The sequence below is a fragment of the Lolium rigidum genome, chromosome 3 (genome assembly GCF_022539505.1).
Source record: "Lolium rigidum isolate FL_2022 chromosome 3, APGP_CSIRO_Lrig_0.1, whole genome shotgun sequence".
Lineage (NCBI taxonomy): Eukaryota > Viridiplantae > Streptophyta > Magnoliopsida > Poales > Poaceae > Lolium > Lolium rigidum.
This window is the reverse complement of record NC_061510.1, coordinates 395,474,384-395,487,437: the sequence shown is the minus strand read 5'-3', so window position 1 is coordinate 395,487,437 and position 13,054 is coordinate 395,474,384.

Genomic DNA, 13,054 nt, shown 5'->3' with positions numbered 1-13,054 from the left:
AAGATTAATTTTATTTATCATATTTACATTAACTTAATTATGAGTGGTAATTCATAAACCCTAATTTGCAAATTACTATTTTCTATTTTCTTTAAATAGTAATAACTCAAGAAAATATTAAAAGTCAATATTATTTTGGTAGATCAACAATTATTTACTTAAACATTCTTAGGTTAACAAGTTAAATACTTTAAACCTAATAACAATTATTAAACCCTGATTCTTAATTAAACATAAATAATAATTACTCTAACTATTAAATCTTGTGAAAATTAATAAAAGGGCAAACCATTCCTAATTTTTATTCAAAGTAATTAGTAACCACAACTCTATTACTAATCAACATTTTAGGAGTTGTATCATAATTTAGAAACCTAGTTTTAATTTAAGCAAGACATTAATCTCATTATTTCATGTGTTCATCTATAGTAGTTGCAAACCTAAAACCTTAGGGGTTTAGCTCATGTGATCATAGCCACTTCAACTTTACTTGTAGAACCTTAATAAGTAACCCATGAATGCATAATTATGATCAATTAGCATAAACCAAGTCACATGAGATTATCCTTTCATGTTCCTATTCTTAATTAAAACCTATATGATGCACTAGTATCACCGAGGTATAAACCCTAGCTTGTTATCACATGTTAGCACCATTGATCATCAATCCTATATACCACACCATTAGAATCAACTTCAACCATCAAACCCTAGTAGAACTATAATGATAAACCCTAGTACCAACCTTGTGTAGCAATTCACATCACATGCTCCTATTCAACTAAACCCTACTTAGGAAATGATAAGTCACTTAACTTAGAACCATTAGAGATTATTTAGTAAAGCAATTGTGAAGCCATCGTAAACCCTAATAGCTAATTTATAGAACCATCTTAAATAACCATCCTTTGATATGATGCTTAGAAGAAACCATAGCAATAAACCCGCCAATACTTGTTATATAGAAACCCATTCTATTTAAGAAACCAACTAGTTCCTATTAGTGAAACTAGATGAACCCAATAGTAAACCCTAGAAAGCCATAACTCCTATGTATAGTAGATCATATTCATATTTAACCTCGTTCTTCAAAAGTTATTCTTTTGAAGTACAAATGTTAATCAAACCTTAGAAGCCCTAATCCTTCTTTGAAATACTCATTAATTCTTAATTAACATGTTCTTCAAAAGTTATTCTTTTGAAGTATAGTATAAGTAATCATCAATCATGTTCTGCAGAATTTAAAATTAACAATCTGTTCTTTACCTATTATTCCACCATTATTCCTTATGTGTATGATTGTTATGATGTCTTATATCACTTGATTATGATGCTAATATAACCAAACCCTAATAAGAACCTTGTTTGAGAACCATTCTAAAAGTGCAACACACCCTAAAGAAATCTGTACAACTCATCAATCTTAAATCATCGGGATTAGGTTACGCTCGGGACGATTGCATTTCATACTATGCATTATAGCATTATTGCCAGTTCTTTAAACATTGTCCTTACCGGACGATGATGGTATTTCAGCATTTGGAGTTCTCACGTATCGAAGCTTTTGCCCGCATAATCTTGCAGTCAAGAAAGGCAAGTTCATCGCTTGCTCATGTCATTTGATTATTTTTATCAAATTATATGCAAAGTACTATACTTATCACTCCTGCATTGAAAAGCAAAGTATTATTTTACAATTATGAATATGACTATGTGGTGGGCAATGGAACCATGGTATGTGTTGATTGGTGGAGGTTCCATTGCAAGGGTACTATTCATCTAGGACTAAGTACCAATGCCGTCTAGTGATTCTAGCGCCGTACATATCGCGTTAACCATAAGATCTATAATGGCCTGCGGGAAGTCAGTCTGTATCTTTTCCCTCTCGCATGCCAACGGATCTGGTGATAAGGGTTGCCCGGATCGGTCTATCTTTGGTAAAGGTGGGGACATGTGGTCCTGCACGGTCTACCATTAGATACAGGAGAGGGTAGACTTATTATTGGTCTATGAAGGATTGTAAGGGTTGTCCGGATCGGTCTATCTATGGTGTATAGGACGGGGCACATAAGTTGTTCGGATCGGTCTACCTTAACGGTATAGGAGAGAACAAGTGCCTGTGTTAGTCTACCCATAGATATAGGAGAGGACAGACTTACAAAAGGGTGGGTCTGCGAGGTCGCGGAGAAGGCAGTGATTGGCTTGGTTCTTATACCTGACCTCACACCAAAGGAAGTGTGGACGGTGCCAGCTGCCCGGTTGGCAACAAGGTTAAGTTCTCTTATGGGAAAAGTAACGCACCTCTGCAGAGGATACTGAATTGTGACTGTCACTCCCTGTTCCGGGAAGGGAACTGCGAACGCGGCAGAAAGGAACTCCATGAAGTTCTGTCAACTCCGTGAAGACCGACGGGCATAGTTTTCGGAATAAAATAAACCTTTTGAAGAAATGTTTACAAAAAACTTGCATTGGCCTATGACTTTCCGGTCTATGGCTGTAGCTAGTGCATGATATACATATTTCCTAATATGAACTTGCTGAGTACGCTCGTACTCATTCTATCTCGTTTGAACCCCCTTCTTAGAGCAATGCACCGAAGGAGAAACTACCGTGGAACTCGAAGACAAAGGAGTCAACTGCAACAAGATGAAGAATCCAATCAACGAAGTCAATGGAGTCAACTCCCGCATCAATTATTATGGAAACCTAGACTAGTAATAGAAGGGAACCTTTCCCTAATCCTAGCACCTAAGTAGCTAGATTTCTATAGCAAGCCAAGTAGCTCTTGAACTTGAGTTAGCAATAAGATAGATTACGAGTCGTTCTTACGGAGCTTTATTTGAAGTTTTACCTCACTGTATAGTAGGAGGTTGTGTTGATCTTATGTAAACGGCTCGTGTGTACTTCTATAGACATACCTTGGACTCGCATATGTTTCGTTGTACCACTGCGAGAGATGTAATATGGGTGGAACGGTGTTTCACTTGTGTTATGTCAACGACTTGTGTACTACACCATGCAGTGGTACGCTGGGTCATCACAGCTGGTATCAGAGCAAATGCTTTGACCTTAGGATTAAAACCCTTTAAAGGAGACCTATAGGTTTGGTAGTGTCTATAGGAAGTGTTTTAACTAAGCCAACTATGTTAAACCAACTATTCTTTTGACTTGAGATGGGTATTCACTTGAGAATAATCCTGACACACTTGAGTCAATCTTTCTTATCTATATTTCTTAATTAAAGTTAGTTAGTTATCTTGCTTCATTCCAAAGAAATAGAACACCATTGGAGCTTAAGATAATGGGTGGTAGTAGACCACAGTTGGTATGCAACACATGGTAGTCCAAAGAGAGGATACAACCACAAGGAAGATATCCTATTGGAAGATGTATACCAAGTCATGTTAGGGTTAAGTAAGAGTCATTTAAACTGTCAAATGACTGATGTTAAGTAAGGGAAACAAGTTATATAAGGTAGTATATGTCTATGATGAGTCAATCATAGGAGGTAAGGAAGAGTGATAAGAGTTATACAACTCTACTTTTCATGGTAAAGTTGGTAATCATATATGATTCACTTGAGAATCATGATGTGAGGGAGTAGAACATCATAAGTGAGTTAACAGAAGTCTGATAAGGAGTAGGATTTAAGGAATAGTTCGAAAGCTTAGGCCTTAAAATCCTGGAAACTGTGTCAAGAATGTTAGAACCATAGTCCTTAATTTAAACAAGGCTTATTTAGAGCATATCACATAGAGAAATCCTAGAGTTATAGGTGGTATATTCTAAACAATCATGTGTTTAGAGTAGACATATTAGAACTAATTGTATTATAGGAAGTAGTTCTCAATAGCACATATATATGGTATCCTATTTTGTTAGTACTTCCAAAGAAAACTAGGTTAACTCCAAATATTCCAAGCCATTTTGTTTCAAGTTTGTCTCATTGCAAATGTGCAATTAAGATAAATGTTGAGACAAAGAGTAGAAATTCACGTATTCGTGCTAAGTATCACGACCTAAACCTATCTTATGTGGTGTTATATACTACACATCTGAACCTGATGTTTAGGGATGTCTTACCCAATTATTTTATTCAGGCATATCAGGATGTGTATTATAAGCACAAAGCTGGATCTTATTGGATTTTCTTGAATCTTTATTGATTGACTAGATCCATACATGAAGTTTGACTTTGATATGCAAATGCATGTTGCAATATCAAGCTCTTACTTGATGTTATAGGTCTAGAGGGTAAAGGTATTCGTGTAAGGAAGTGACGAATTCGAAGATTTGAAGACAAGATGAAGGTTCACTTGAAGAAGGAAGTAAAATTGTGGGAAGCAACCACAACAATCTGAAGGAAGGACCAATCAAAACTCACTTTTATCCTCAATCAAGGAGTACTTCAACATGGAAGTATCATGAAAGTGAGAAAAATAGTGAATATGGAGCAGTAAAAGTGGAGCCATATTCACTATGGAAGAAGGGAATGCAAGTGAAGTCACTTATAATACTATTTTCATAGTGTCAATAAGTGGTTATCTTGCAAAACAAACCCTAGAAGAAGGAAAATAGACAAGTGAAGTCATAGCTGGTATAATAAGACCATAGCTGATATAGAATAACCATGAAGAAAAAAGAATGTAAAGTAAGGTATATCTTAACTAAAACTATGTAAGTAGCCACAGCTGGTAAGTAGATATTGACTAGAACCATAAAATAGCCACAGCTGCTATCCAATAAGCCACATCTGGTACTAGGTAGTCTGCAGTTGGTACCGGATAGCTCACAGCTCTGAACATTTCTTTACCTAAAAGAAAGGGGGATTCCGCAGCTAGTATTTCATAGCTGGTATCTCGTGGTTAGTAAATATTTAGTCGGAGGATTCATAATGGATACCCACAACTGTGTGGATACACCAGAAAGAATTCTTGATGAGACTCTAGAAAAGTACAAACTACAAGCTAGACCAAGATCAATCTTCTAACCTTTGAGTTTAATGATTAGAAGAAAGGAAGTTTGAAGATCATTAGTAAACTCCAAGGGGGAGAGGAAGGCTGAAGGAGAAGTATTTAAATATGATTTGGATTATGATGGACCAAGAAGAAGGTCTGAACTGAGAGGCAGTCCGATCTTATTTTTATAAGGTTGTTGGAAAGTACCCATATAAAAGTACTCTCAGGAGGTTGTCAGACCAGAAGCCGAGGTTTATATCTCGAGGACGTAAGAGTTAGACCCTCACTTGAGTGGGTAATTACTAATTACTCAGAAGTAAAAGAGCTCAAGTAAGTCTAAGCTAATAAAGTTGGATGAAGAAGATATCGGAGGACAATCAAAGCCTAAGAAAACAAAAGATCGAAGGGTTTGACTATACCAAAACTAATGATTATTAGAAAGATTCCTTTCATGGAACCTAAAGAACCCAAAAGGAAGATAACTAGCTTAAAACTAGAAGCCATGATTGGATGGACTAAATGAGTCTAATCCATTCGTAGGACTAAAACCACCAGGACCATGCCTATTATAAATACCTTACCAAGTACCATTACTTTTGTTATGGTAGTAAGGGAAAACAATACCTTACTTTAAACAAATCCTTTAGAATTAGGTTTGGACATCGCAGCTGGTACACCATAGTGCCATATTACATCGCAGCTGGATTACCGCAGCTGGTAGAACCAAGTTTTAAGTACCTAAATAGGAAGGTGTCACCACAACCATTAGTAAAATCCCTTAACACCATAAGATGTCCTAATCCAAGGATCTTTGGAGAGAAAGCCTATAAGTTTAGAGTGTTGGAAGAAATCATAGAATTAAAGAAAGTATCGATGCCAGACATCAGAAGTCTCCAGGAAGGATCTGGACAAGGGATATATTCCACTATATCTAGTGGGATCACCATGGAGTTGAAGGATGGTGATCTGTTCAAGACATTTCAACATTCCGAAACATGAGGGCGTTCGAACTTCGGGACGAAGTTCAGTTTAAGGGGGAGAGGCTGTAATATCCCAGGTTTAGAGGCAATAAAATGAGAGAACACCAAAGTGTGCATTGCATTCATGCATAGAAAATCCGGGGAATTTTCGCGCTTCAAATAAAACTTACCACGATGATCGAAGTTTCACTTGACTTGCTGGAATTGAAGTAGATCATCAAGTCAAGCGCTATAAACTTCACTGTGATCTTTGCTAAACCTTGTTTTGGGTAGAGATGATTTGATCTATGTATTAGATCAAATGGAATTAGATTTACACAACACTTAAAAGTTAGCAACTACCTTTGTGTGTAATTTAATTCACTTATAAATAAGGTAAACCATAGGGTCTAAAATGCATAAAAGCCACACATTCTTATTTAAATCCTAACTTATTAAATACATTGAATATCATAAAACTAAATCCATTTACATTACGAATTATAGTCTAAACTATTTGTATAAAATTAACTATGAGTATTTTGAAACTCATATGATCATGCCTTGGTGAAATCAAATCCAACTATCCAAATTTGAGGAATAACCCTCAACTTTGACCTTTTCACCAATATTATAATATAAATCCAATCAAATATAATATAGTGACTCATCAACAATAATAAAACCATCCACAAGATATTTAGTAGCAAATGCCACTTGGCTATCCAAAATAAATCATATGAGGGGATAATGATCTTGCCACATGGGATGAAAATATCTACATGACTTGCTTTCCAAGCTTTGCCACCTCATGCTCAAAGGATTGCTATGGATGAGGGCATGACAACCAAGCACCTTACTCATCAAACCAATACAAGAGTCACCACCTATGTGTCATGATACTAGAGCTTGCCCAAGCCTATAAATAGAGCCACACCCTTCATCCATTTGCTCATCTCATAGCATGATACAAGGAAGAAAACACATAGAGCCACTCCATATGAATTAGCTAGGATCAAGATGAAGAAGCTAGGAGGTGGAGGCATACCACAAGAAGAAGGTTTATCAGATTTCCTGAAGAACAAGCTACAGAATATTGCAAGGTAGAATCCCTAGGCAAACCATATATTTAGAGGATCATATCATCATCTCTTGAGTAGAACCTTAGTAAACCAATTCCATAATCATCACAATTTGGTACTAATTAGAAACCTAAGAATCTAAGTGAGTGTGATGAGAGGAATGATAAAGAGTGATTAGTGAGGAATAAGGGGATATTGTCTAGTGCATGATTATACCTTGTAGATATAGATGATCAGTTAAACCCATGTTATTAATAGATCTCATCTATCACATAAAATAATAAATATATCACTAGTAGTTCATCCAGGCCAATCCTCATGCCTTGTGTAGAGAATAATCCTAGTCAATTAAACATAACCTAACTATTGCTCACACCCTAAACCTAGTGGTATATCACATTAGTGATCACTACTAAAACCCTAAACCCAATTTGAGTTTCAATCCAAGTATCACTTTGAAATATAAGAAGAACCCTGCCATGCCTCATGCCTATTTAAATTTCAAATAGTGAAGCATTACCAAAACTCTAAACCCTTAGAAATAACTATCCACATAAAATCATAATACAATTCCATTTCCTTTACCATTTGTTAAACCCTAGTCATACCTAAATTATATGTGAATAATCAATATGGTTAAGCACTTGCAAAATAAAATATGTTCACCATTCACATGTTCTCAATTTCAGATCTTTTAAAAAACAGAATTGATTCCTAAATTAAAAAAGGAATTGAAATAACTAACTAAACCATTTCTATTTCTTACTTAAGCCTCACAAGATATCAATTAAATCCTAAACTAAATATTTGTTTAAACAACAAGATTATACAGTGGGCATTGTTATCAAGTTATATTGATATTCAAATGTTTTAGAACCTGCAAAACAAAACAGAATTCAAGTTTGAATTCAAATATCAAAACGAGAAAATAAAAACGAGAAAATAGAAAGTTTGAAAAGAGAAAGAGAGGGAAAGTTTACCTTACACGGCCGTGCAGCCCAGCAGCTGAGCCCACGACCAACCCACACTACGGCCCGAGAACAGTCCAGCCCACGTCCAAATACCGTTTCGCGTGCGTCAAAAATCGTGCATGAGGAAAAACGGTTCGTCGTCGTCGTCTCCGAGCACGACAGCGCCGCAAGCCGATGAGGCCACGATCTCGTCGACGATAAGCTTGCCCCGGACGTCGCCAGACACTCAGAACCACGCCCAACCTCTCTCGCGTCCGAGCTTATCCGCGGACGAGGAGATCCTTGCCAGCTAGAAGCTTCCAGAGACGCCACCTCTTCGACCATGGCCGTCGCCGTGTCGAGGCCACAGGGCTTCCCTTGGCCTATAAATAGGTGGAGAGCATCGCCGTGCACGTCTTGTTCATCTCCTCCACTCCATTTCTCCTCGGACACCTTCTATTCCTCATGCTCATCCACTCTCCGTCGCCGGAGTCGAAGACGAAGCCGACGAAGGAGGCCACCCCGGCCTCCGGCACGTGGTCCGGGAGGAGCGCCTGGACTCAAGGAGCTTCGGGAGGAGCCCGAGCATCCGGGGGAGCCGTGTCACGGATCAATTTCACCGATCCCTTCGCAGCACATCGCCGGGAAATCGCCAATCGCCGTCGTCTCCGTCGACCATCGCCGGAGCCGACCACACCTTGAGCTTCACGGTGAGATTCCGCGTCTGTAGAGCATACTCACGCATCCTATCGACGTCCGTAGCTCCGATTAGCCACCTCGCCGGAGTGCACCGCCGCGGGACATAGGTTCCGACGAAGCTCCGGTGAGTCCCCGCACAAACCATCACCACCAGTAGTCTTGTTTCGTTCTTCTCGTTCGATTGGTACAAACCACGCATCCGGGGGTGCCTTGTAGCGGCGGCGCCACCGTGCTCTGGCCGCCGGCGTTTAAACGTCGGCAAGGTCAAAGCTCACGATCAATCTTGACCAGTCGTTGCTGCGTGGCATCCAACGTGGCGAGTAGCCCCACTGTACTGTCTCTGGGTGTGTAACCGAATCGGTATGTCTAGCCTTTTCACTTTATTTCAAATTCCAGAAAATGTCTGAAACTTTGCAAAATCATAGAAATTCCATTTCAACTCAGAAAAATGCAAATAATATATCAAAATGCTCACAAAAATAAACTCTATCCAAATAAAATATAAAACAAAAATGTGTGTCAAAATAAAAATTCACTTATTTTTATCTTTATTAATTATGTCTTTCTAATTGTTTAAAATGCAAATTGAATTCAATAATTAGTGAAGTTTCAAATTTAAATTTTAACTATTCAGTAACTAAATAAAATGTTAAGATTAATTTTATTTATCATATTTACATTAACTTAATTATGAGTGGTAATTCATAAACCCTAATTTGCAAATTACTATTTTCTATTTTCTTTAAATAGTAATAACTCAAGAAAATATTAAAAGTCAATATTATTTTGGTAGATCAACAATTATTTACTTAAACATTCTTAGGTTAACAAGTTAAATACTTTAAACCTAATAACAATTATTAAACCCTGATTCTTAATTAAACATAAATAATAATTACTCTAACTATTAAATCTTGTGAAAATTAATAAAAGGGCAAACCATTCCTAATTTTTATTCAAAGTAATTAGTAACCACAACTCTATTACTAATCAACATTTTAGGAGTTGTATCATAATTTAGAAACCTAGTTTTAATTTAAGCAAGACATTAATCTCATTATTTCATGTGTTCATCTATAGTAGTTGCAAACCTAAAACCTTAGGGGTTTAGCTCATGTGATCATAGCCACTTCAACTTTACTTGTAGAACCTTAATAAGTAACCCATGAATGCATAATTATGATCAATTAGCATAAACCAAGTCACATGAGATTATCCTTTCATGTTCCTATTCTTAATTAAAACCTATATGATGCACTAGTATCACCGAGGTATAAACCCTAGCTTGTTATCACATGTTAGCACCATTGATCATCAATCCTATATACCACACCATTAGAATCAACTTCAACCATCAAACCCTAGTAGAACTATAATGATAAACCCTAGTACCAACCTTGTGTAGCAATTCACATCACATGCTCCTATTCAACTAAACCCTACTTAGGAAATGATAAGTCACTTAACTTAGAACCATTAGAGATTATTTAGTAAAGCAATTGTGAAGCCATCGTAAACCCTAATAGCTAATTTATAGAACCATCTTAAATAACCATCCTTTGATATGATGCTTAGAAGAAACCATAGCAATAAACCCGCCAATACTTGTTATATAGAAACCCATTCTATTTAAGAAACCAACTAGTTCCTATTAGTGAAACTAGATGAACCCAATAGTAAACCCTAGAAAGCCATAACTCCTATGTATAGTAGATCATATTCATATTTAACCTCGTTCTTCAAAAGTTATTCTTTTGAAGTACAAATGTTAATCAAACCTTAGAAGCCCTAATCCTTCTTTGAAATACTCATTAATTCTTAATTAACATGTTCTTCAAAAGTTATTCTTTTGAAGTATAGTATAAGTAATCATCAATCATGTTCTGCAGAATTTAAAATTAACAAGCTGTTCTTTACCTATTATTCCACCATTATTCCTTATGTGTATGATTGTTATGATGTCTTATATCACTTGATTATGATGCTAATATAACCAAACCCTAATAAGAACCTTGTTTGAGAACCATTCTAAAAGTGCAACACACCCTAAAGAAATCTGTACAACTCATCAATCTTAAATCATCGGGATTAGGTTACGCTCGGGACGATTGCATTTCATACTATGCATTATAGCATTATTGCCAGTTCTTTAAACATTGTCCTTACCGGACGATGATGGTATTTCAGACATTTGGAGTTCTCACGTATCGAAGCTTTTGCTGCATAATCTTGCGAGTCAAGAAAGGCAAGTTCATCGCTTGCTCATGTCATTTGATTATTTTTATCAAATTATATGCAAAGTACTATACTTATCACTCCTGCATTGAAAAGCAAAGTATTATTTTACAATTATGAATATGACTATGTGGTGGGCAATGGAACCATGGTATGTGTTGATTGGTGGAGGTTCCATTGCAAGGGTACTATTCATCTAGGACTAAGTACCAATGCCGTCTAGTGATTCTAGCGCCGTACATATCGCGTTAACCATAAGATCTATAATGGCTCTGGGGAAGTCAGTTGTATCTTTTCCCTCTCGCATGCCAACGGATCGGTGATAAGGGTTGCCGGATCGATCTATCTTTGGTAAAGGTGGGGACATGTGGTCCTGCACGGTCTACCATTAGATACGGGAGAGGGTAGACTTATTATTGGTCTATGAAGGATTGTAAGGGTTGTCCGGATCGGTCTATCTATGGTGTATAGGACGGGGCACATAAGTTGTTCGGATCGGTCTACCTTAACGGTATAGGAGAGAACAAGTGCACTGTGTTAGTCTACCCATAGATATAGGAGAGGACGAGACTTACAAAAGGGTGGGTCTGCGAGGTCGCGGAGAAGGCGGTGATTGGCTTGGTTCTTATACCCGACCTCACACCAAAGGAAGTGTGGACGGTGCCGGCTGCCCGGTTGGCAACAAGGTTAAGTTCTCTTATGGGAAAAGTAACGCACCTCTGCGAGAGGATACTGAATTGTGATTGTCACTCCTCGTTCGGGAAGGAAGCTGCGAACGCGGCAGGAAAGGAACTCCATGAAGTTCTGGTCAACCTGTGAAGACTGACGGGCATAGTTTTCAGAATAAAATAAACCTTTTGAAGAAATGTTTACAAAAAACTTGCATTGGCCTATGACTTTCTGGTCTATGGCTGTAGCTAGTGCATGATATACATATTTCCTAATATGAACTTGCTGAGTACGCTCGTACTCATTCTATCTCGTTTGAACCCCCTTCTTAGAGCAATGCACCGAAGGAGAAACTACCGTGGAACTCGAAGACAAAGGAGTCAAGCTGCAACAAGATGAAGAATCCAATCAACGAAGTCAATGGAGTCAACTCCCGCATCAATTATTATGGAAACCTAGACTAGTAATAGAAGGGAACCTTTCCCTAATCCTAGCACCTAAGTAGCTAGATTTCTATAGCAAGCCAAGTAGCTCTTGAACTTGAGTTAGCAATAAGATAGATTACGAGTCGTTCTTCCGGAGCTTTATTTGAAGTTTTACCTCACTCTGTATAGTAGGAGGTTGTGTTGATCTTATGTAAACGGCTCGTGTGTACTTCTATAGACATACCTTGGACTCGCATATGTTTCTGTTGTACCACTCTGAGAGATGTAATATGGGTGGAACGGTGTTTCACTTGTGTTATGTCAACGACTTGTGTACTACACCATGCAGTGGTACGCTGGGTCATCACATGGGGGTTCTCTCGTCAAATCCTCCGGATTGCCCTTGATTCCTGCGGCCGGGTTGTGCTTCTTGAAGGGAGCAGTTGGAGACGGCGGCGGTAGAACTGCGGGCAAGGTGTGGGATTTCTTTGGTCAATGACGAATACCCTCTCCAACACCAACATCCATCTGCTCAAGACGGCAGCTTCTGACTGAATTTGGTAAGGCAAGCATCCAATTTTTTTTCCAGTTCAATAGCAATAGAAGCTCAGCCGTTCTCTGTGAGTTGGTAGAATCCCTCTCTGGCAACATGGCACCTGCAGATGAATCAGCAAATACTTCAGCTTTAGAACTAGAGTCACTCCAGTTAGATGTGAAAACACTGCAAAGATATAGAGAGGAAGATAAAAAGGAATTTGCTGAATTTGCTCAGTCAGTTCACACCAATTTTGTGGCGTTGCAGAACAACTTTACCTGCATTCAAGCCAATTTTGCAAAGTTCTTTACCACTACAGCCCATGCCGTACTCGAAACTGAAGTAGAGGAGGAAGATCCACTTGGCATAACTCCAGGACAGGGTAGCAACACAATATCTGACAAGCAGCTAGCTCCTAGAGGGAAGGGCAAGTTATATGATGAAGATGGGCGTGAGCTTAACCTTGATGGTACACCTAAGATTCCCTACAGGCACCCTAATGCAACTGGCCAACCACCTGTCAAAGACACTAAACAAGATCA